Source organism: Palaemon carinicauda, chromosome 2, assembly GCF_036898095.1.
Source record: "Palaemon carinicauda isolate YSFRI2023 chromosome 2, ASM3689809v2, whole genome shotgun sequence".
NCBI classification, from domain to species: Eukaryota; Metazoa; Arthropoda; class Malacostraca; order Decapoda; family Palaemonidae; genus Palaemon; species Palaemon carinicauda.
In genome coordinates this window covers 197657933-197683659 of record NC_090726.1, presented here as the reverse complement: position 1 = coordinate 197683659, position 25727 = coordinate 197657933, and the positions used below count along the sequence as shown (strand labels likewise).

The 25727-nt window shown below is 43.5% G+C and overlaps 1 long non-coding RNA gene across 2 annotated transcripts in view; it reads left to right on the top strand.

Annotated features, from left to right (window-relative positions):
* LOC137622857 (uncharacterized) overlaps positions 1-16617 on the top strand; it is a 54937-nt gene extending 38320 nt beyond the window's left edge. Inside the window, exons 3-4 of one of the 2 annotated variants that reach the window (XR_011040503.1) lie at positions 15282-15468; positions 16105-16617. This is a non-coding gene — a long non-coding RNA (uncharacterized lncRNA). Of the gene's footprint in view, positions 1-15213; positions 15469-16104 lie in introns of both variants that reach the window. The other variant, XR_011040502.1, reaches the window with a different exon arrangement.
* The last annotated feature ends 9110 nt before the right edge of the window (positions 16618-25727 follow it).

Genomic DNA, 25727 nt, shown 5'->3' with positions numbered 1-25727 from the left:
CTTGAAATGTTTTATTATTGTTTTGGGTTGTCCGGAAGGCTAAGAAGCCTTTCGCATCCTACTTGATTTGGCGGGTGGTCAAAGTCATTTCTTGAGAAGCGCCTAGATTAGAGGTTTTTGATGAGGACCTTTAGTATGGGTTGCAACCCTTCATACTTCAGCTCCTAGGAGTCGCTCAGCATCCTATGAGGATCGCGAGGCTCAGTAAGGAAGACGTACTTAAAAAGGCAGAGTAATTGTTCAAGTCGACTTCCTTACCAGGTACTTATTTATTTTATGTTTGTTATTTTGAATAATTGCTAAAATAAAATACGGAATACTTAGCTCATAATAATGTCAACATGTAATGCTGGTCTCTACCCACCCCCCTGGGTGTGAATCAGCTATATGATCATCGGGTAAGTTTAATATTGAAAAATGTTATTTTCCTTAGTAAAATAAATTTCTGGGCTCGAACCTGTGCCGCCCAGTGAATAAGCTCCATTTAGCACTTATTCTTAGGTAATTTACTGCTAAATATACCAGAGAAAAAATGTAAAGGAGTGCTAGGTTAACTAGCTCGCTCACCTATTGGTGTCGGTATAAAATTGGGCGTATATTCCAGAGGTCCCGCACTATTTAGATTAATCCACGACAGAGAACCCCAATAGAGGAGAGCCGTTCAACCTCACTCGGTACTACTACAATGCATCCGCTCAGAACCCAACTCCTTTTAGCACATCGTGCAAAGTAACCCGCATTTTTCTAGTGCTCTCGATTTTTGGATATTTTCTAGTGAATTATGGCTTCTTCGTCGGTTTCCCAGGAGACACCGTCTAAGTTAAGCACCAAGCTGGGTTTTACTGTGTTTTGAGCAACCTAGATCGTTTAATATTTATATTATAGGAGTTTATTCTCTTCGTTCATACCGATCTTGCTTGATTTCACTACAGTTGGTACTCCTGTTTTTGAGAGCTTTTAATTTTCACTTGCGGTGTTACTATGTGTATTATTTTTATTATCAAATATTATTTGTTATTGTGAATATTCATTATTTAGCGTTTAGAATCCTCGTGGTTCAATTTTTGGGCCGATATCATTTACGTATCGCTATGGCTGCCGACCGTGCTAAGGCGGCAATGTTATTTTAGCCATCAGGTGTGTCTTTTGTGATTTAATTATTTATGTTGCATGCCTTGCCCAAAAATTTTCTATGTGTTTATTCATATATTTAACGCTATTATTATTTTTATAATGAATATTTGTGCCATTACTCCGTTTGATCTGTCTGGTTGGGGATCGTCAGTTGGTAGTCCTGCTGCCTCGTATCACGTGATCCTCCCCCACGCTCCCCCTCTAGCTAGGTGGGAGGCTAGGCTTCTCCCCCCTCCACTAAGGGACCGTTGCCTTCCCTCCTTTTAGAGGGGGTAGTTAAGTGTTTATGGACTTTGTCCTCCGGGTGGCCCGGCGGTTTAGTCTCTGTCTAGTCTGGTTGGCCACCGGTCAACAGAGTTGGATCCCGGTGCACCCTATTTTATATTCACTTTTCATTCTGGCTTATGTTATACGAAACCCTCCGGGTTTGATTGGCAGTTCTTAGTTACAGTTCCGCCCCCCTATTATTTTATAACATTTCCTATGATGATTATATATGACAGTTCACTACCCCGGAGTCTCTAAAGGAATTGGTATTGAATATACCTTTATTTCCCGGCCCGGGGTCTACCCCACCCCGGGAAATCAGACACTATGTGTCTTAATTCCTTGTTATTGCATCCTTTTTTATGCTCCCGGCTTGACCGGAATGGATGGCTATACTTTAGTTTCAAGTTAGACTTATGTTTAGGCCCGGGACCCCCGGTCCCGCCCCTATGTAAGAATATTACAGTTAAGCTCTAACCTTGCGTTAGACCTATGTTAGGCCCGGGTCCTCCGGACCCGCCCCTAATTAAAAAAAAAAAAAAAAAAAAAAAAAATTATTTTTATTTTTTACAGTTAAGCTCTAATCTTGTGTTAGACCTATGTTAGGCCCGGGTCCTCCGGACCCGCCCCTACTTAAAGAATAGTACAGTTAAGCTCTAATCTTGTGTTAGACCTATGTTAGGCCCGGGTCCTCCGGACCCGCCCCTACTTAAAGAATAGTACAGTTAAGCTCTAATCTTGTGTTAGACCTATGTTAGGCCCGGGTCCTCCGGACCCGCCCCTACTTAAAAGAATAGTACAGTTAAGCTCTATTCTTGTGTTAGACCTATGTTAGGCCACTTAAAGAATAGTACAGTTAAGCTCTAATCTTGTGTTAGACCTATGTTAGGCCCGGGTCCTCCAGACCCGCCCCTAATTAAGAGAATTACAGTTTCTCATATACTATTCTTTTTACAGATGGTGCATTGTCTGACGCCGGCCTGTGCAGCTGTTCTGCACCAGCCTTGTGGCCACTCCGTCTGCCGATCTCACGCCCCTTGTGGGGTTCAACTGGAAGACGTTGTGGTATGGCACCCGGATAACTGTGTGATTTGCTTCGACCTCATCACTACCCTTGGATCTGACTCGGTGAGTCCCGTTGGCTATATTGCCTTCTTATTTTATTTACTATTAGTAAGATATCTATGGTCTTGAAGGACCATTGGGAGTCTCCCTTTTATAATTCCCCCTATTATTTCAGGCATCCCCGGAGAAAAAGTCTGCGGCTCGGGCCACACTGAAGGTGTGGATTGGTGGGTTTGCCCGGAATGTAAAGTCTAAGCGGCCGTACGTCCTATCTGAGGACTACTGCACCATGGTTTACCCCAACGCCAAGTCTTCAGCTGCTGTGGCTAGGCATGTGGCAGCTCCCATCATTGCCCACATTGATGCCACTATAACGGGTCTCATCGACCCAGAGCAAGATCCATCGGACGCCCCCGGAGGTCTGGAGGACAATGTTGCCTCCATGAACCTGGACGTCGAACCAATGTTGCTAGACGAGCCGGATACAGGTAGGGTGGTAAGTGAGGCAGGTGTGTCCGGCGCTGAGATTCCTATCCTCAGCCCCGCTCTTTCTTCTTCTTCTGATCGCTCTTCCTTTCTTGGATTTTCTGGGGACCGTGATTCGTCTCAACGTTCATACCCGGTTCCCCCTAAGGATAAGTCTACTTCAAGGACCTTACCCAAAGCTCGCAAGCCTCACAAGACTTCTCATGGCTCTAAACATGGTACGAACCCGTCTTCAAAGACCTCTGGTTCCTCCTCTAAGTCTCACGACCCGGGAGTTCCTTCCGCCCCTCCTGCTGCTAGCCCGGGCCTTTCCGAATCAGCTATGCTTCGCATTGTGTCGGAGATGCAGGCAAAGTTGGTTTCGGAGATGCAGTTGAGGATGGACACGATGTTCTCTAACTTCGGTCAGAGAATTGGGGCTTTAGAGCAAGGAGCTCCGGAGAGAGTCCAAAGCTCTCTCATACCGGATGCCTCTAAGCTCCCGCCGTTTGCCAAGAACAACCCCTGGCGGATGGCTCTTCATTCCCCGTTCTCAGACGGAATGTTGACTCTGGAGGGCCTTGGCACTCGTCCTCTAGAGGACTTTGAATTCTTTCTTCCGGGTCTGGCATTTCCATTTCATGGTTATGCCAGATTTACCGAGGAAGCTTTAGTCCGATTAGACAAGGTCCCCAAAGAGACGGTCATCTTCCCGAAGGAGCAAGCCCAATCTGTTTGGGCCAGATTTTTGAATGACATCGGCTGCACTAACACCATGCTGACGCCTCATAAAAGCTCCTTTACGATGTTCTTAATGGACAAGACCACCTTGACTCCATGCGTCAATAAGGTGGCAGAGCTTGCCTTTCAATATGCTCTGGAGGAGAAGCCCTTGCCTCCCATCCGAGAGGTGGATCCAATCTCCCTCCTTCTTCCCTCAGGTATTGATTGTTGGGACAACGTCCATACCACCTTTACCTCCGGCAAGCTTGCAGCAGACTGTGCCTCAGTCTTGTTTAGTGAGAAGCTTCCCCATCTCCCGGAATCTCTCATTAAACAGGAATATGATTCCCGCCTACGTGTGGGCCGTACTCTAAACCTGGCCACATCCACGGAGTCGATAGCCTTGACTTACGATACGGAGAGTATTTTTAAGTCTCTCAACAAGGCTACGTTACAGTCGTTATATTATGACTTGTATGACTTCGCTACTGCTAAACGCAGATGTCGCAAGCATGTTCTAGCTGAGGCGACGATTAGGCATGAACCTAATAAACTCATCCGGTCCTCCTGTTGGGGTTCAAATCTTTTCCCCGAGGATCTCGTAGAGGAAGTCTTGGCGGAGGCCACTAGGGTTAATCAGAGCCTTAAAGCCCGTTGGGGTTTGACCCCTAAACGCAAGTATGACCCCGCAAATTATCAAGCCCGGGGTAGGAAGAAGCTTAGACCATATACCTCCACCCAGTTCAGGCAACAACAGAGTGCTTCATCCAACTTCCGGCTGCCTCTTCCTCCATCTTCTGTTGCCCCTGCACAGCCTTCCACCTCTCGGGCTCCTTCAGATGACTATGTCACCGTTCTGCTACTTAAGAGCCAGCTTTCTGGTGCCTCCGCCACTTCCCCTGCCTTTAACCAGTCCTTCGAGGCTCATAGCTCTTCCCAGAGTTATGGTAGAGGTAGAGGCTACCATCGTGGCTCTAACCAGAACAAAGGCAGGGGAAGAGCCTTTCGCAGAGGAAAGAACTTCCGAGGCGGACGTGGAGGCAACTCCTCAAATCAATACTGAGGTGCAGCAGGTAGGGGGGAGGCTCTATGCCTTCCGCAACAAATGGAGGTTCAGTCCCTGGGCGTTCAGTATCATCTCCAAGGGACTAGGGTGGAGTTGGATTCAAGGACCTCCTCCTCCGAACAAATTTCGTCAACATTCCACTCCGGACCTGGTCGAATTTGTCCAGGATCTTTTACAAAAGAATGCCATACAAGAAACGAAACATCTGAAGTTTCAAGGTCGGCTGTTCAGTGTCCCGAAGAAGGATTCAGACAAGAGAAGAGTGATTCTAGATCTATCCCTTCTCAACTTGTCCATTCAATGCGACAAGTTTCGAATGCTTACCGTCTCGCAGGTGCGAACCTTACTTCCCCGTGGGGCCGTCACCACCTCTATCGATCTTACAGACGCCTACTATCACGTCCCGATAGCGAGACACTTCCGTCCGTACCTAGGCTTTCGCTTAGGGGACAAAAGTTACTCCTTCAAGGTGATGCCTTTCGGGCTCAACATTGCCCCAAGGATCTTCACAAAGCTAGCAGAAGTCGCTGTTCAGGAACTCAGGAATCAAGGGATTCAAGTAGTAGCCTATCTGGACGACTGGCTCATTTGGTCAGACACCTCCCAAAATTGCCTAAAAGCCACTCACAAAGTCATCCATTATCTTCAATCTCTAGGCTTCCAGATCAACTTCAAGAAGTCCCGTCTTCTTCCAAAATCGAAGTTCCAATGGCTCGGCCTGCAATGGGATCTTATATCTCATACTCTGTGTCTTCCCAGACCCAAGAGGTTAGAGATTGCAAGGAACACCAAACGCTTTCTCAAAGACAAAGTAAGTTCCAGACGGCTTCAAGAGAAGATTCTGGGGTCCCTTCAGTTTGCCTCAGTGACGGATCTTCTTCTGAAGGCAAAATTGAAAGATATCAATCGTGTCTGGCGTTCGAGGGCGAACCGGAAGCTCCGGGACAGGAAAGTCCGCCTTCCTCCCATTCTACGGGAAAGACTTCTTCCTTGGACAAGAGCAAACAGTCGGTCAAAGTCAGTTCCCCTTCGATTTCCGCCCCCGGAATTAATCATTCACACAGACGCATCCCTATCAGGTTGGGGCGGCTATTCTCAGCTCAAGAAAGTTCAAGGTCTTTGGACTCCCTTGTTCCGCCATTTTCACATCAATGTGCTAGAGGCCATGGCAGTTCTTCTAACCCTGAAACGTCTCGCTCTTCCCAAGAAACAACACCTTCGTCTGGTCCTCGACAGCGAAGTGGTGGTCCGCTGCCTCAACAGAGGCGGGTCAAAGTCAGGGCCTCTGAACCATGTTCTAGTAGCCATATTCTCCTTAGCAGCCTCGAACCGTTGGCATCTTTCAGCTGTCCACCTGGCGGGAGTCCGGAATGTAGTGGCAGACGCCCTGTCCCGGACCTCCCCTCTAGAATCGGAATGGTCACTCGATCTAAAGTCATTTCGGTGGATTCTCTCTCAGGTTCCCGGTCTCCAAGTGGACCTCTTCGCCACGGAATCCAACCACAAATTGAGAGTATATGTGGCTCCCAATCTAGACCCTCAGGCTTACGCCACAGACGCCATGTCACAGAATTGGGACAACTGGGAAAAGATTTATCTCTTTCCCCCGGTGAATCTTTTGCTGAAAGTTCTAGACAAACTGAGATCCTTCAAGGGACAAGTAGCCTTGGTCGCACCCAACTGGCCCAAGAGCAACTGGTATCCTCTCCTGCGGGAGTTGAGATTATACCCTCACCCGATACCCAATCCGGTTCTGTCTCAGATAGTACAAACACGCGTTGTGTACGCTTTCTCAAACATTCAGAGCGCCCTAACTTTATGGACTTTATGAAGTTTGCGGCTATGCATGGTGCCAATATTGATCCTCAAAACACCTTGTTCCTAGAATCGGATAAACGGGATTCCACCATCCGTCAGTATGACTCTGCAGTTAAAAAGTTGGCAAAATTTTTAATAGACTTAGACGTGAACTGTATGAACTTAAACCTTACAGTCACTTTCTTTAGATCTTTATTAGAATCAGGTCTGGCAGCCAATACTATCACCACTATTAAATCGGCTCTGAAAAAGATCTTCCTAGTGGGTTTTAACATAGACTTAACCGACTCTTTGTTAGCTTCAATTCCGAAAGCTTGTGCCAGACTGAAACCGGTTACTCGTCCTACCCCGGTGACCTGGTTCCTTAATGACGTACTCAAATTGGCTTCTGATACCATTAACAGTTCTTGTGATTACATGCCCCTTCTCAGGAAAACACTTTTTCTAGTGAGCTTGGCTTCCGGGGCAAGAATTTCTGAATTGGCAGCCTTGTCGAGAGACCCGGGTCATATTGACTTTCTGCCTTCAGGAGAGGTCCTTCTTTCTCCTAACAAATTCTTTTTGGCTAAGAATGAAGACCCTCAAAACAGATGGACCTCCTGGAAAATTGTTCCCCTCACGCAAGATCCGTCGCTGTGCCCTGTCACTACTCTTAGGTCTTATCTATCCCGGACCTCCTCTAACTCCTCGGGGCCTCTATTCGTTAGAGAACAAGGCGGTACCATTACTATTAAAGGGATCAGGCAACAAATTTTGTATTTTATTAAACAAGCTAACCCTGACTCTTTTCCTCTTGCACATGATATCAGGGCGGTTGCCACCTCGGTGAACTTCTTTCACCACATGAATTTTACAGACCTTTCCAGGTATACAGGGTGGAAATCACCGTCAGTGTTCAAGAAACACTACCTTAAACATTTGGAAGCCCTAAAATTTTCTACAGTAGCCGCAGGGAGCGTAGTTACTCACGAGTAACTCAGGTTAATGCCTTGACTCTTTATCTCTCCCTCTTACCTGCCTCATTTATACCCTATTGTATTCGTTGGTCTCGCACCTGAATACTGTCGTTATATTTGTAAATTTTATGCTCCTGAGTATCTGTATATATTATCACTCACGGCATTATTATACCTACCTTATTGGATTTATGTTCATATTTAAGATACCCTTATAATTGTTTTTTGGTACTCATCTCTGATTAAAGCATCCTGTATTTCTCTTACGCTTATGTTTTTTCCTTTATTTTGCAAGTTTGGTGACATTTTTCTCTTGTGTAGATTCACTGGGCGGCACAGGTTCGAGCCCAGAAAAGGGATTTTGACGTAGGAAAAATCTATTTCTGGGCGAAGGACCTGTGCCGCCCAGTGAACCCTCCCAGCTCCTCTCCCTTGGAGTCCCCAAACTTTGGGTGCTAAGGAGTTGGGTTCTGAGCGGATGCATTGTAGTAGTACCGAGTGAGGTTGAACGGCTCTCCTCTATTGGGGTTCTCTGTCGTGGATTAATCTAAATAGTGCGGGACCTCTGGAATATACGCCCAATTTTATACCGACACCAATAGGTGAGCGAGCTAGTTAACCTAGCACTCCTTTACATTTTTTCTCTGGTATATTTAGCAGTAAATTACCTAAGAATAAGTGCTAAATGGAGCTTATTCACTGGGCGGCACAGGTCCTTCGCCCAGAAATAGATTTTTCCTACGTCAAAATCCCTTTTTTGAATATACTTACCCGATGATCATAAATTAAAGGACCCACCCATCCTCCCCAATAGAGACCCAGTGGACAGAGGAGAAAATTGGTTCTTTGTTGACATCGAGTACTTGAGTACCTACTTGACAGATGGCTCTGTTGATGTACACCCCCGCCTGTATAGCGATCGCTGGCGTATTCCGCCCGTAGGTTTTTCTGTCGGGCAGCAGAGCTGACAGCTATATGATCATCGGGTAAGTATATTCAAAAATTTATTTTACTAAGGAAAATAACATTTTGTCATATTTCCAAATTTTTATTACCCGGAAGTACTGTTATTGTTGTTTAAAATGCTAAAAAAATCTCTAAAAGTTTAATTTCAAAATTTTCATTACTAGGAAAACTATTTTTTCTTTTTAGAATTATTAAACTAAATTGTAACACTCCAAAAATATTCGTATTTCCAAAGTAAAATGTTATTTTCCTTAGTAAAATAAATTTTTGAATATACTTACCCGATGATCATATAGCTGCAACTCTGTTGCTCGACAGAAAAAACCTACGGGCGGAATACGCCAGCAATCGCTATACAGGTGGGGGTGTACATCAACAGCGCCATCTGTCAAAGGTACTCAAGTACTCGATGTCAACAAAGAACCAATTTTCTCCTCTGTCCACTGGGTCTCTATTGGGGAGGAAGGGTGGGTCCTTTAATTTATGATCATCGGGTAAGTATATTCAAAAATTTATTTTACTAAGGAAAATAACATTTTTCAATATTAAACTTACCCGATGATCATATAGCTGATTCACACCCAGGGGGGTGGGTAGAGACCAGCATTACATGTTGACATTATTATGAGCTAAGTATTCCGTATTTCATTTTAGCAGTTATTCAAAATAACAAGCATAAAATAAATAAGTACCTGGTAAGGAAGACGACTTGAACAATTACTCTGCCCTTTTAAGTACGTCTTCCTTACTGAGCCTCGCGATCCTCATAGGATGCTGAGCGACTCCTAGGAGCTGAAATATGAAGGGTTGCAACCCATACTAAAGGTCCTCATCAAAACCTCTAATCTAGGCACTTCTCAAGAAATGATTTTGACCACCCGCCAAATCAAGTAGGATGCGAAAGGCTTCTTAGCCTTCCGGACAACCCAAAAATATTTCAAGAGAAAGATTAAAAAGGTTCTGGAATTAGGGAATTGTAGTGGTGGAGCCCCCACCACTACTGCACTCGTTGCTACGAATGGTCCCAGAGTGTAGCAGTTCTCGTAAAGAGACTGGACATTCTTAAGATAAAAGACGCGAACACTGATTTGCTTTTCCAATAGGTTGCGTCGAATATACTTTGCAGAGATCTATTTTGTTCAAAGGCCACGGAAGTTGTGACAGCTCTAACTTCGTGTGTCCTTACCTTCAGCCAAGCTTGGTCTTCCTCATTCAGAAGGGAATGAGCTTCTCGTATTAACAGTCTGATAAAATAGGATAAAGAATTCTCTGACATAGGCAAAGATGGATTCTTAACTGAACACCATAAAGCTTCAGACGGGCCTCGTAAAGGTTTTTAAAATAGAACTTAGGAGCTCTTACAGGACATAATACTCTTTCTAGTTCATTTCCAACCATACGATAAGTTTGGAATATCGAACGATATTGGTCAAGGCCGAGAAGGCAGCTCGTGTTTGGCTAGAAAACCAAGTTGTAGAACATGTAGCCGTTTCGGATGAGAATCCGATGTTCCTGCGGAAGGCATGAATCTCACTGACTCTTTTAGCTGTGGTTAAGCATATCAGGAAAAGAGTCTTAAAGGTGAGATCTTTCAGGGAGGCTGATTGAAGTGGTTCGAACCTGTCTGACATAAGGAATATTAGAACCACGTCTAAATTCCAACCAGGTGTAACCAAACGACGCTCCTTCGTGGTCTCAAAAGACTTAAGGAGGTCCTGTAGATCTTATTGTTGGAAAGATCTAAGCCTCTGTGACGGAAGACTGATGCCAACATGCTTCTGTAACCCTTGATAGTGGGAGCTGAAAGAGATCGTTCTTTCCTCAGATATAAGAGGAAGTCAGCTATTTGAGTTACAGAGGTACTGGTCGAGGATACGGATACTGACTTGCACCAGTTTCGGAAGACTTCCCACTTCGATTGGTAGACTCTAAGGGTGGATGTTCTCCTTGCTCTAGCAATCGCTCTGGTTGCCTCCTTCGAAAAATCTCTAGTTCTCGAGAGTCTTTCGATATTCTGAAGGCAGTCAGACGAAGAGCGTGGAGGCCTTGGAGTACCTTCTTTACGCGTGGCAGACGTAGCAGGTCCACCCTTAGGGGAAGTGTTCTGGGAACGTCTACTAGCCATCGAAGTACCTCGGTGAGTTAAGGTCTCGCGGGCCAGAGGGAAGCAACTAGCGTCAACTTTGTCCCTTCGTGAGAGGCGAACTTCTGCAGTACCTTGTTGACAATCTAGAACGGAGGGAATGCATATAGATCTAGATGTGACCAATCTAGTAGAAAGGCATCTATATGAACTACTGCTGGGTCCGGGATAGGTGAGCAAAGTATTGGGAGCCTCTAGGTCATCGAGGTTGCGAAGAGATCTATGGTTGGCTGGCCCCAGGTGGCCCAAAGTCTCTTGCATACATCCTTGTGGAGGGTCCAATATGTTGGAATTATTTGTCCCTTCCTACTGAGACAATCTGCTATGACATTCAAGTTGCCTTGGATGAACCTCGTTACTAGTGAAAAGTCTAGACCTGTTGAACAGGAGAGGAGGTCTCTTGCGAACTCGTACCATGTCAGAGAGTAGGTCCCTCCTTGCTTGGAGATGTACGTCAAAGCAGGGTGTTGACCGTGTTCACCTCCACCACTTTGCCTTGAAGGAGAGACCTGAAGCTTTTCCAGGTCAGACGTACTGCCAGAAGCTTCTTGCAGTTGAAATGCATTGTCCTTTGACTCGAGTTCCATAATCCCGAGCATTCCCTACCGCCTAATGTCGCACCCCAGCCTACGTCCGATGCGTCCGAGAAGAGAACGTGGTTGGGAGTCTGAACAGTCAGGGGAAGACCCTTTCAAAGGTTGATAAAGTCCTTTCACCAAGTCAGACCAGACTTTATCTTTCCGGAAACCGGGATCGAGACCGCTTCTAGCGTCTAGTCCTTTTCCAGTGAAAAGCTAGATGATACAGAAGAGGACGGAGGTGTAGTCTTCCAAGTGACACAAATTGAACCACGGATGACAGTTTCCTAACCAGACTCATCCACAGCCTGACAGGGCAGTGTTCCTTCTTCAGCATCTTCTGGATGGATAGCAGGGCTGGGGGTTGATCGTCTTGTTCAGCAATATCCTCATCAGAGGGTTCCTCATCCGAAACTGATGAGGAAACGGCAACGGAGTGGGCAACGTCTGACTCGCTGAATCCGGTCGCACTGGTGGATGCGTGACGGAGCCGGACACAAGATCATGGTACTGCTGCACAGTCTGTGAACTGTCAACCATGGGGACGCGAGGAAGTACAGCGTCAACCCGAAACTGTGTAGACTGTCTGGGTTGTGCAGTCAACCCCCTACAGGGTTGCTGAGGTTGCCGCACTGCGTCACAACAAGTCATCTCTGCTGGTTGTTGAACGTCTTCCTAGTGACACACTGAACGTCCACAACCACCTCCGAGAGTCGCTTAACGTCAACGTGCGACTGGCAACCCACACTGGGTCGGACCGGTGGAGGAACCATCTCAACTGGCGGACGTGAGTAGGATACCTCAGCGTCAACAGGGCGTACAACCAACCGGTAGGAAGGTTGTTGGCTAGAAGGTTCTTCTCCGTAAAAAAAAATCCTCTAACAAGGACACAAGCTTGGACTGCATGTCTTGCAACAAAGCCCATTAGGGTCTATGGGAGCAGGTGTGGCAACAGCCGGGGTTAGCGACTGAAGCGGAACCATTTACCATCCCTGGAAGCCTTGTTATGCTTTGATTAAAGTCCATAGGAGGTTAAGCAGCTTAAGGCTCCTCTCCAAATGACAGAGTCCTCAAAGGAATATCAGAAGGAGGGAGAACAGCACTTTCTCATCTACAGGAACCATGTCAGAGAAAAGCTAGGTTATCTCAGTGAGGGTCTCACTGGTGCAAAAGCAGCAGACCAGAAGGCAACGTTATGTAACTGCTTGACAGTCTGTGAACTGTCAAAAACTGAACTGTCAACCACAACAGGTGCGTGAGGACATACAGCACTGGTGCATTAGTAGCAGACCAGAAGGCAACGTCATGTAACTGCTTGACAGTCTGTGAGCTGGCAACAACCAAAGCTGTGTGGGGAAGCCTCAACTCCTGACTGACTAGTCTGCTGCGGGTGAGTGGCGGTAACCACAGTGGGTTGCGGAGGCTGACACACCGTGTCAAAACACGGCAGCTTGTGGTAGCTCACGCACGGCAACGGAGTGTTCCGTGTGTCTCTGGGAGTCAGCATGCGTCTGGCAGGGTCGACTGCGCATGGGTGGAGGAGCTCTCACAACAAGAGTGTGGGAGCAGGCAGCCATGCTGGGCGCACAACCGTGGCAGGTTGTAGGCAAACGGGTGCATCGTCAACCTTCTCCGCAGTCGGAGTGTGGGAGCAGACAACAACCAAAGCGGAGTGGTGGTGCGTGGTGGGGACTGCCGTGGGTTGTGGAAACTAACGCATCGCGTCAAAACACGGCAGCTTGACTCCACCTTCCCACTGCTGATGCGGTAGCTCACGCATGTTAACGGAGGGAGCCGCACGTCGGCTAACGTTAACATGCGTCTGGCAGGGTCGATTGCGCATCGGAGGTGGAGCTCTCCGCAGCCGGAGTGTGGGAGCAGGCAGCCTCAGCGTGAGCTGGGTGCACAACAGTGGCAGGTTGTAGGCTAACGAGAGCAGTGTAAACCTTCTCCGCACGAAACTCCTGCATAACCGCAGCTAACTGAGTCTACATAGACTGCAGTAAAGACCACTTAGGGTCTACAAAAAACGGCAACAGACGGAGCTACTGTCCGTCGTGACTGAGGGTCTAAAACAGCTGGAGCGGCAACAGACGGAGTTACTGCCTGTTGCGGTACCACCTTGCCTCTATTGGGAGGTGTGCAGTCGTCGGATGACTGCAGCGAGTCCGAACTGACCCAGTGGCTACACCTAGGCCGTTGGACTTGCGCGGAAGGGACCGACTTGCACTCAAAAGCTGCAAGATTTGGTCCATGGTTTCTTACGAGAAACCTCTTCCGCAGACGAGGAATAAATGGGCTCTCTCGTCTTTGTGTGGGTGGGGCGATCTCACGTCGGCAAACGTGTGTAGCCTAGATACGCCCGAAACCACGGAGGGAAAAACGTCTGTTCGTCGATCAAGGCCTGTGGAACCCATAAGTCGTTCGACATTACTTCTCCCCTGGGCTTGGGAGCTTGTAAGAGGTCCTGGACTAGGTGAACAACTGGCACGAACAGATGAACCCTCGGACGCAACACTGTAACACTTTGCGCATATCACTTTATCACTTTTGATTTTCTGTTTGCACTTATTTCACTGAAATCGAAACTTTAACTGATTTCTACCTGAAACACGCAATCCTATCCTTCATTAAAAGGTAGTCATTGCGAAAACAGTTTTACAATGCAACAGAAAAACATAAATAAAGATAAAGAATTCAGTGGCTGGAAAAGAGACTAAACACTAGATCAAATAAACTACGTTTACAATCTCTCACCGCATAAAGCCTGGGAACAAGAATAAAACCCTAGAAACGTTTTACCTTCTTCCCCTACAGTGACTAGGGAGAAGAGTAAAAAACGAGAACAACGTTACCCGCTTGAACGAAACGTTTATTCTCCTCTCTCTCCCTCCGTCTCTATCTCTCTCTCTCTTCTCTCTTGAATTAGCACCTGAGAGAAGAGCCCAATTATATATCGTTAAAACATGTTATTTGCTAAAGGAAAAAACTGAAAGGTTTCCCAAATAAAAAGTTCCTTTATTTAGAATTTAAACTCTTTAAGCTAAGAAAGAATGAACGAAACGCTAGAATCGGTTTACTCTTACTGCAAAGTGAAACCGTGATACACACTCTCTCTATCGTAACGATAGAGCGCAAGTTGAATGTTCTGAACGTCAACAACTGCGGAGACTAAAAACTAAACGTTAGTTCATCTTTAAAAACAGTACGAGACTATCAAAGAAATTCTTCCATAAAACATTAAAATTAAAAAAGTATTAAATTCTTTAAAGGTTAAATACGATAAAACGGGCTCAATGTTAATTAACTTCGGTTCCAAGTTAGGACCGCCTACTATTAGGAAAGGTCGCATATAAACAAACATAAAAATTTATTTTTATAAGTTTATAATAATTGGAAAGTTAACCGAAGAGGCCTAAAAAGGCGGAGAGATATAAATAAATGGATCTATAACGTGTTAAGCAAAATTACCAAAAACCTAAACACACTTCCGTCTAAGGGAAGGGTCGGCCATTTAAAAGTGAAAGAGAGTCCATACTCTCTTTGTCACCATAATTAAATCTATCGAAAACGAATTCAAGTTTTGAAATGAAGATAAAACCCCTGCATAGCGAAAGCTCAAAACTGGAATAGTGTACTTCACCAAATCGTTGTGAAAACAAATCCAGTTAGGGACGGCGTATTTAGTAGGTCCTGCCATTGGCACGACAGAGGAAAAATTGGTTCTTTGTTGACATCGAGTACTTGAGTACCTTTGACAGATGGCGCTGTTGATGTACACCCCCACCTGTATAGCGATTGCTGGCGTATTCCGCCCGTAGGTTTTTTCTGTCGAGCAACAGAGTTGCAGCTATATGATCATCGGGTAAGTTTAATATTGAAAATGTAATTTTTAAAACTTTGATGTGTGACAAAAGATACGTTTTAGTACAGTAAGATTCTTGTCGGAAATTACCTCTGTAAAGTTAGATTTTAAGGTTTCTATACTTGAAGCAGGAATAGTCATTCTCAAATTGGAACATTTATTTCCAGATACCTTTACGCACGAGGGCTTTTTTTTGGACTGCTCGTGGTTAGCCTCTATTGACAACATCTTTCAGAAAAGAAATTGACTGCGTGGCAAAAAACGCCTCCAGAAAAACTGGCGTACATGGCAGAACCAGTTTCCAGAAAAGAAATGGACTACGGGGCAAAACCTGCTTCCAGAAAAAGAAATGGACTACGGGAGAAAAGTGGAATGTTCCGAACTGAAGTAGCAATGTTAGATCACTGCTTGTTCATTCACAGGTGAGATCATGAGACTTGAAACCCTTTTTGAAGGTGTTAATGGAAGAAAGGGAATTATTAGAATAGGATTACCTGCATGGTACTTTTTTCCTTTTTTATAAATTTTGAAAGGTGTTAAAAGTTGCTTCTTAGTAAGTGATATCTTCTTTGGTTAATTCTTCTTGACCTTGTCATAAAGTCTTGGTCAACATTGTTGGAGATGAAATAATTTTTGAAGCACAGTGATCTTTAAAAAGTACAAACTTTTATTTTTTACTCTGTAGCACTATAACTTTCAAGTTAGAGATAGTTAGGGACTTATAATTCTAATTCTTTTCTATGCCATCAGCTTTGGAAAGTGTCATTCGGCTTATTCTTAAAGTTTAAGGATATTAACATCTTAAATCTACATCAAATAGGCCTTAATTTTATGACTTCCTTCTTTATAACATTTGTATAACTTGTATTGGGTTTAAGTATACAAAGATTCAAATGTATTTAAACTTAACAGCTAGGTAACTCAACACCAATAAATTTGATTTACAATATGTTTGATTTATGGATACAATAGTTAAATTGAAGTCTTGATGTATAAGAAGATGATCGTTGAATAAGTATGCAATTGGATTTGAATAACTACATATAATTACATTACAGGAGGAGCTGCCTTAGCAAGTACATCAGTGAATTTAATTTCAGAAGTGGATCCTACAGGGATTCAAGATATCAAGGATATGCAAGAGAAAAGATCAACACAGAAACAAGGAAGCAAAGGATATGAACTGATATTGTTGGTGGTATTAAAATATCTCAAAGTATAATACATACTAGTATATAATCATGAAAACAGTTTAAACATGTTAAATCACTGTGGAAAATTTAAATTTTAGGTGATTAAGCATCACTGTAGTAAACTTTTAAGAACATAAATTTCATTGGGCATCACCAAACATCATGAATGATTTGCATCCCTTTGATTTTCAATTGCCTGATTCTAAACATAGATCATGAACACGTGGCTATCATTGTTGACATTTCAATTGCCATTGCTTTATAGATTTGAATGTTAATATTTAGCTTCTCTCACGGAAAGAGTATTTATAATTGAGAATTTCATAAACATAAACTTGATAATGTCCTGCTAGAATACCAATTTTAAATATTAAACTTAGCCGGTGAATATATAATAGCTGACGTCTCCGACGGCTCGACAGATTCCAAAAACTCGCGAGCGATCGCCGTGAAGGTTGCGGGTGTGACCACCAGCGCCGACTATCGGCCAGATACCGCATATACTTGTCAATTTCTCCAGTTCTTCTCTGTCGGTCTTGTCGACAAGTTGGTTCCGCTCGCTTTATGACCTCGAGTTTTCGACCTAATTGGTGAAGTACTTGGGTTTTATTGCTTTCGCCGTGTTGGATTATTCAATACTATCTTCAAAAGAAATGCTTTTGAAAGGAGAGGAAAAGTGTTTTGCCCTTGCTTTTTTTTTAATCTCTGGTTTTTCCATAGAGAGAAGATGGCCGACCCTTCCCTCAGTGTACGGAAGTGTGTTAAAGGCTTTTAGTATTTATTTTATCACTTTATAAATTATTGTTGATATTTATAGATTTACCTCTATATATTTTATATTTTATATCTCACCCGCCTTTATTAGGCCTCTTCGATTAGCTTTCCATTTATGCTAAACATCAAGATAAATTTTATGTTTTTGTTTATATGCGGCCTTTACCTATTCTGTGTAGGCGGTCCTAACTTGGAAAACGAAGTTAAACAACGTTGAGCCCATTCAACTTTTATTTTTGTTTAGTTTAAAACAGTTGCTCTGTAAGAGTGATGAAATGAATATTTTTTAGAAAATATTTTAAGAAATATATTCTTTGAATAGTCTTCGTGCTGTTTTTTTTTTAAAGATGAACTAACGTTTGGTTTATTTATGCTACGCAGTTTGCGCTCTATCGTTACGATAGAGAAAGAGAGAATCACGGTTTCACTTTGCAGAAAGAGTAAATCGATTTTGACGTTTTGTTCATTCTTCTTTCAAACTGAAGTGTTTTAGATACTAATTTCAAGGAACTTGTTAATTTTCAATTTCTTAGTCCTTTCAGTTTTTTCCTTTAGTCAAATAACCTGTTATTGACTAAGGGTGAGTGGGCCATTCTCTTGTGAGTGACAAGAGAGAGAGAGAGAGAGAGAGAGAGACGGACGGAGAGAGAGAGAGAGAACGATCCGATCTTTATTCTCGTCCCAAGACTCTGTACAAAGAGTTTGGGAGCGAGTAACGTTGTTCTCGATTCAGTTTTTTTTTTACTCTCGTCCCAAGTCTCTGTACGGGGAGAGAGGATAAAACGTTTTAGTTTTTATTCTCGTCCCAAGGCACTGTACGGTGAGAGATTGAAAACGTAGTCCTTAGTGAACTAGTGTTTAGTCTCCTCCCCAGTCACTGATCTTTTTAACTTTATATATTTCCGTTTTATTCGATATATATGTATATGTTTATTGATTTTTGCATGTGTGTTTCATTTTGTACTAATGTGCTTACATTATACGACTCATTTTGCAATTCTAACCTTTTGATGTAAGGGAGAATTGCGTGCTTCAGGTAGAAATCAGTTTTATTCATGTTTAATGTGAAATTATTGAAAAATACAATATCAGTTTAGTAAGTGCAAAAAACATGTTCTGTGTTGCGGAGGGTTCGTTTGTTCGTGCTTGTCACTTGCCTAGTCCGAGACCTCTTTCAGGCTCCCCTGCACCAGGGAGAAGGAATGTCGTAGGACCTAAGGGAGTGAGGAGTGTAAACCAACGAACAGACGTTCCCTCAAAGGTATCAGACGTTGCTCGGCAAGCACGTCCTTGCCATAAGACAGGAGAGACGAAGTTTCTCCTCGTCTTCCGATGATTCGTCTCTTTAAAAGCCTGGGCGTAAAGTTTCGAGACGGTTGAAACATTTATTAGTTCCTTCAGAACAAGTTCAACGTCTTAGCTGTAGTCATAATAAGAGTCCCGTTCATAGCAATGACGTTCATGTACAGACGTTTCTGCCACAGACTCGACGTGACGTTGAGCGGTAAACACCGTAGACACAACGTGACATTGAGTGTCAGTCACCGTAGTCTCGATATAGCATCGATCAGCAGTCACTGCTGTTTACTACGTGACGTTTGAACGTCAGCCACTGCAGTCACAGGTTGATCCGAAGTTAGATATGCTGTTAAAGCTTTCTTCTTCAATAGAAGCTTTCGATCCTGTTCCTGTGCGAAAGGATCCTTTGCTTTTTGTACGTCACGGTTCTGGGATACGTGATTCGGGTCTTCAACCTTCTAGACGAGCTTTGTTACGCCACGCTGACGTTATCTCTAGTGACAGCTTTGCTGTTAAGCGAGATGCGGAGCATAAATCTCGATGTAACTTTGATCGCTTTGAACGTCAGCCACCGCAGTCACAGCGTGACGTTGAGATGCAGACACCGCAGACACGACGTGACGTTGAGCGGTAGACACCGTAGACATGACGTGACGTCGAGGGTCAGTCATCGTAGTCACGATAAAGCATCGAACAGCAGTCACCGCTGTTACTACGGGACGTTTGAACGTCGGTTACTTCTGTCACGACGTGTAGTAGAATAACATTCTCTGCAGTCACAACGTGACATCGACCCTCCAACTTTAACTTCTGTTCATATACAAGTTGATGTAGCCTGTCAGGCTTTTCCTTCACGTCATTCTGAATATAAATCTCCTTCTCGCAAGACTTTAGATTTATCAGATGATGTGCCTTCTGAAGAAGTAGATGACCCCCTTTCAACTAATGTACCTTTGGGGAGTCATTCAGAAGAGGAGTAACCTAGGGTGGTCCAACAATCCCTTGTATTTTAATTATCAATTTCTTTAGTGAAATTTTGACCTAGACTTTCTTCGACGCCTACTTTTACGAAGTCAGTTCTCTCTTGTTCTTCCAAGAGGGCCATGCTCTTACTGGGAGACTGGTTGGAATCCAGGAGAAGTTTAGGAAAGTCTGCTTTTGCTTTTCCTCCTTCTTAATTAGCTTCTCGCTCGGGCATCTGGTGTGACACAGGAGAAGCTCGAGGAGAAGTTCTCGGCTTGGGAGTACCTGCCTCTGCCCAGGGAGACTTCTTAAGCCTTGTGGACTCTCCTCGTTGTCTAGCCATGAGACGCTCCAAGATTTTATGGTCGGCTTCAGAGCTAGACCATCTCCTGTTAGGAGTTTTTTTTTTTTTCGAGCGTTTGAAGTTTTTATTTGTTGGATTGGTCCCTGGGAGCCTTAAGTAAGAAGGTCTCTCCAGCTGTCAATGTATTGCTGTACAATTATGTCATGCATGAACAAGGCTATCAGGGATGGCTCCAATGATCTGGCAGCCACGTTCACTGCAGGAACAAGGCTATCAGGGATGGCTCCAATGATCTGGCAGCCACGTTCACTGCAGGAGTACTTGAGATGTAAGTGCGCTCAATGTGTTCATTGTCAAGACAAACTTCACGATGAAGACTACCAAATCTGTCTTGGCAGCAGTAAGGGAAGGCGACTGGATGGTCTCTCTCGACCTTCAGGATGCATACTTCCACATCCCGATTCATCCAAACTTTCAACAACATCTGAGGTTTGTGGACGGGAAAGTAATGTACCAATTTCGAGCACTGTACTTCGGCCTTATTCCTGCTCCTCTTGTTTTTACAAGGCCCTTGCAAAATGTAGCAAGCTTTCTACATTTTTTGAGGATTCAGAGCCTCCCTTTATTTTGACGACTGGCTAATCAGGGCGTCGTCATTAAATCGCTGTCTGGAGAGCCTCTAATGGACATTAGACCTAACCAAGGAGCTAGGTCTCATAGTGAACGTAGAGAAGTCGTAACTTACAGTACCCCATCCCAGACTATTCTTTATTTGGGAATGGAGATACAGTGTCTGATTTTTCGGGCCTTTTCGTCTCCCACAAGAATGGAACAAGCTCTGTTAAAAGTCCTTCACTTGCAAGAGAAAAACAGTTGCTCTGTAAGAGTTTGAACTAGCCTCGTAGGAACTCTTTCATCGCTGGAGTAGTTTATCTCTCTGGGGAGACTCAACCTTTGCCCTCTCCAATTTCACCTAAACCATTGGAACAAGGAGAAGGGCTTAGAGAGTATCTCTTTCCCAATCTCCAACTCAGTCTAGACATGTCTGACTTGGTGGGACAGCAACATCAGACTTCGAGAAGGTCTTTCTCTTGCGATCAAGAACCCAAACCATGTGTTGTATTCAGTTGCATCGGATTTGGGTTAGGGAGCTCCACTGGACAGTCTGGAATGCTCGGGTCTTTGGTCCACAGATCAGAAGGAACTCCATTTAAGGCAAGTAACATCCCTCCTTTGGCGAGATTTGTGCAAGGAAAAATGAATGTCTTGGCGGACTGCCTCAGCAGAAGAGGACAAGTCATCTCCATGGAGTGGACGTTGCACAAGACTGTGTGCGAGAAGCTATGGATGACATGGGGTCAACCCACCATAGATCTTTTTGCGACTTCACTGACAAAGAGGCTCTCGACTTACTGCTTTCCAGTTCCAGATCCAGAGGCGGCCCACATAGACTCTTTCCTGCTGGACTGGTCTCACCTGGACGTTTATGCCTTTCCACCTTTCAAGATCCTAAACAAGGTGCTGCAGAAGTTCACCTCTCACGAAGGGACCAGGTTTATGTTGGTTGCTCCACGCTGGCCCGCGAGAGAGTGGTTCACAGAGGTACTTCTATGGCTGGTAGACGCTCCAAGAAGTCTGCCGTTGCGGATGGATCTCTTGCGACAGCCTCACATAAAGAGATTTCATCAAAGCCTCCCCACGCTTCGTCTAACTGCCTTCAGACTATCGAAAGACTCTCTTGAGCTCGAGGGTTTTCGAAGGAGGCAGCTAGAGCGATCGCGAGGGCTAGAAGATCCTCTACCATCAGGATCTATCAGTCGAAATGGGAGGTATTTAGAGACTGGTGCAAGTCCTCCTCTATTTCCTCTTCCAAGTGCCTCTGTAGCGCAGATTGCGGATTTTCTGCTTTATCTGAGAAACGGTCACTCCCTCTCTGCATCCACCATTAAAGGCTACAGAAGCATGTTAGCTTCTGTTTTCAGGCATAAGGGTTTGGATCTTTCTAATAACAAAGATCTCCAAGACCTGCTTAAGTCTTTCGAGACTTCCAAGGAGCGTCATATTTCGACCTTTGCTTGGAACTTGGACGTGGCCCTACGGTTCCTTATGTCAAACAGGTTTGAACCATTAAATTCAGCCTCCCTGAAGGATCTTACCCTCAAGACACTTTTTTTGGTGTGCTTGGCTTCGGCTAAAAGGGTTAGTGAGATACATGCTTTTAGCAAGAACATCGGCTTCTCCACTAATAAAGCAGTATGCGCTCTTCAACTTGGTTTTTTGGCCAAGAATGGACTTCCGTCTCGTCCTTGGCCTAATCATTTGATATCCCCAGTCTTTCTGAGATTGTGGGGAATGAAGTTGAAAGAGTGCTGTGCCCCGTTAGAGCTCTTAAATTTTATTTATCCAGAGCTAAACCGCTACGAGGTTGTTCAGAGGCTTTATGGTGCTCCGTTAAAAAGCCCGCTTTGCCCATGTCTAAGAATGCGTGGTCTTATTTTATTAGACTTTTGATTCGGGAGGCACACTCTCATTCAAGTGAGAAGGATCGTAATTTACTTAAAGTCAAGGCTCATGAAGTCAGAGCGATAGCAACTTCAGTAGCGTTTAAGCAAAATAGATCCATTAAAAGTATTATGGACGCGACCTTTTGGAGAGGCAAGTCGGTACTCGCTTCATATTACTTGAAAGATGTCCAGACTCTTTATGAGGACTGCTACACACTGGGACCATTCGTAGCAGCGAGTGCAGTAGTGGGTGAAGGCTTTACCGCTACATTCCCTTAATCCCAATATCCTTTTAATCTACTCTTGAAACTTTTTTGGGTTGTACGGGAGACTAAGAAGTTATTTTGCGTTGTACGGGAGACTAAGAAGTCTTTCGCAATCTTTTTGATTTGGCGGGTGGTCAAAATGTTGTTTCTTGAGAGCGCCCAGATTAAGGGTATTGATGAGGTCCCGTTATAGGGGTGTTCGCCCTGGATATAACAGCTCCTGGGAGTTTTTCAGCATCCTGAGAGGATGGCTGGGCTTCGTGAGGAAAGCAGACTAATGAGGCAAAGTAATCATCAGAGTCAGCTTCCTTACCAGGTACCTATACTTAAGTTGGTTTTTTATGAAATAATTGTCAAAAAACTCTTGAGCATATACGCCTTTATTGTATTAATACTGGTCTCTACCCACCACCATGGGTGTGAATCAGCTATTATATATTCACCGGCTAAGTTTAATATTTAAAAATGATATTTTGATTATAAAATAAATTTTTTAATATACTTACCCGGTGAATATATAAATTAAAGGCCCTCCCTTCCTCCCCGATAGAGACCCAGCGGACTGAGAAGAACTGGAGAAATTGACAAGTATATGCGGTATCTGGCCGATAGTCGGCGCTGGTGGTCACACCTGCAACCTTCACGGCGATCGCTCGCGAGTTTTTGGAATCTGTCGAGCCGTCGGAGACGTCAGCTATTATATATTCACCGGGTAAGTATATTCAAAAATTTATTTCATAATCAAAATATCATTTTTCTTCTTAATGTTTTTAGCCTTCCTGAAATGAGTATGTGGGGAATAGCTTACAGTATGTAGCTATTTTGATGGCATTTTTTATATTTTTTTTTTTCTTGTTAGGAAATAGATGTGTTGATTATTTGGAGGTTTACTATTAATGATGTATATTTTTGTTTACCTTTTCACTGATGTTTACAAAATTTAAAACTTGTTGGTGTTAATTGTTTTTATATTTTCAGCTTCCATAGCATTTTTAAGAACCAATTTTGATATCTTAATTTTAGATAGCAGACTGTGGCTTTAGATATAGTGTTTTATAAGGCAATTATTTTTTATATATGAAAAGAAACTTGCACTAAATACTCAAAGATATGTGTTGATAACAACACCAAAACTTCAAATAATTTGTTATTGTTTATTCTCTCATAAGCATTCAATCAAGCTCTTCACATTTTTTTTTCACTTTAATCTTCTATTAATGGGTTTAAACGAGGTATATTGCAGGCCTAGTAGAAGGGTTAGGGATGCCTTATCTTTTTTCTGTATTTATCTTCATCTTGGATCTTTATTTTCAAAACCTCATTACTCTTCTTCAATTGAAGGGGAAGCAAAGATGATGATTAACCTTGCATTGTGTTCATCTTTGCATCGGTTTTTATCCATTTAGTTTATGGATTGTCATGTTTATTTTTTTCTGAATGCAATTACATTATGTTCATGTTGTTATTGTTACCACATATGATTCGGCTTGCAAATGTGATGTAACTTTTTATTGGCTTTTGATTTGACAAGATCCCGGACCAGTGTGTTCGAAAGAGTTCGTTTTTTTAGGCATTGTAATAATTAAGGACTAAACGTCCATAAAAGGGACTTTGGTAATACGTCCAGTCAACACTGAGATTTCCAAACAATTCTATCTTGCTTAAGGGGTTAACTACTGCACTTTAATTGTCCAGTGGCGACTTTCAACTTGATAAGGTTAGAAGAGACTCTTTAGCTATGGTAAGCAGCTCTTCTAGGAGAAGGACACTCCAAAATCAAATAATTGTTCTGTGGTCTTGGGCAATGCCATAGCCTCTGTACCATGGTCTTTCACTGTCTTGGAGAAGAGTTATCTTGCTTGAAGGTACGCTTAAGCACCCTATTCTATCATATTTCTCTTCCCCTTGTTTTTTTAAAGTTTTTTATTGCTTATATGTGAAAGATTTGTTTTGATGTTGTTCTTAAGATATGTTATTTTAATTGTTAATTAATTATAATTTCCTTATTTCCTTTCCTCACTGGGCTATTTTTCCTGTTGGAGCCCTCAGGTTTATAGCCTTCTGTTGTGGCGGGATGTTGCAACAACAAGCCCTACACCTGAATCACTCTACCAGACAATTGTCTCTGCAACACAAACTTTCCCCTTACATTTTCTAAAACCAGACTCTTAGACCAAAGAACACAAAACAAAACAAAACATAACCTTAATACTATATTTCCTACAAACTAAATATATAATCAACAAAAAAAAAACCTTTCCACAATCAAATAAATCTTAACAAAACTTAAAACTAACCGCAACCACACATAAACACAAAACATATATATATATATATATATATATATATATATATATATATATATATATATATATATATATATATATTAACCGTACACCATTCATATAAATCCTCCAAAAAAACCTAACAAACTTAAAATTAAACCTCACACCAACACCCAAATATGTATGTTTATATGATATGCAGTATTTTTCAATATTTAACTTAGCCGGTGATTATAATAGCTGCAACTCTGTTGCTCGACAGAAAACTCTAAGGTAAAACTCGCCAGCGATCGCTACACAGGTTGCGGGTGTGCCCAACAGCGCCATCTGTCGTCCAGATACCCAGTACTCAATGTAAACAAAGACTCAATTTTCTCTCGGACGTACTTACTCGCTGTTGCTAAACTGGAGTTTTTTCACAACTAATTGGTGAAGTACATTATTCTAGTTTTGAGCTTTCGCTGTGCAAGGTTTCTCTTCACAAATCCTTGAACTCTTTTTGATAACGGATTCTTTGTTGATGACTTTTTGATAGTTTTTTTAATTCCCCTTTGACCAATTCAAAATGGCTGACCCTTCACAAGTCCCAAAATTTAGGAAGTGCAATGCTAGGGACTGTTCAAGGCGTCTTCCGAAGGCTTCTATCGACCCTCACACTGTTTGTTCCAATTGTCGGGATAAAACCTGTCAATTGGAAGATCGGTGTGAGGAGTGCGTTGGGCTTTCGGAATTCGATTTTATCAAATTCCAAAAGTATACACGTAGGCTAGAGAGAGATAGAGTTAGGAGAAGTTCCTCTCGTTCTATCGATATTTCCTCTCCTCATGCCCCACAACCTATTCCTTCCCCTGTAGTGGTTGCTCCTAATCCCCCTCCTGGCACTCAGGAACCTTCGATGGCAGATATGATGCGTGCCATCCAAGCTCTGGGTGAGAGAGTTGAGTCCCTTGCTAGTGACCGTAATCAACTTATGGCGGATGTGAAGGAGCTGAAGTGCAAAAGTGCAGTGGGAAGCGTTAAAGTGAGTGATAGTGTTGTGGATAGTGTTGCGCTTGAGGGTTCGTCTGTTCGTGCCTGTCGTCCTCCTAGTCCG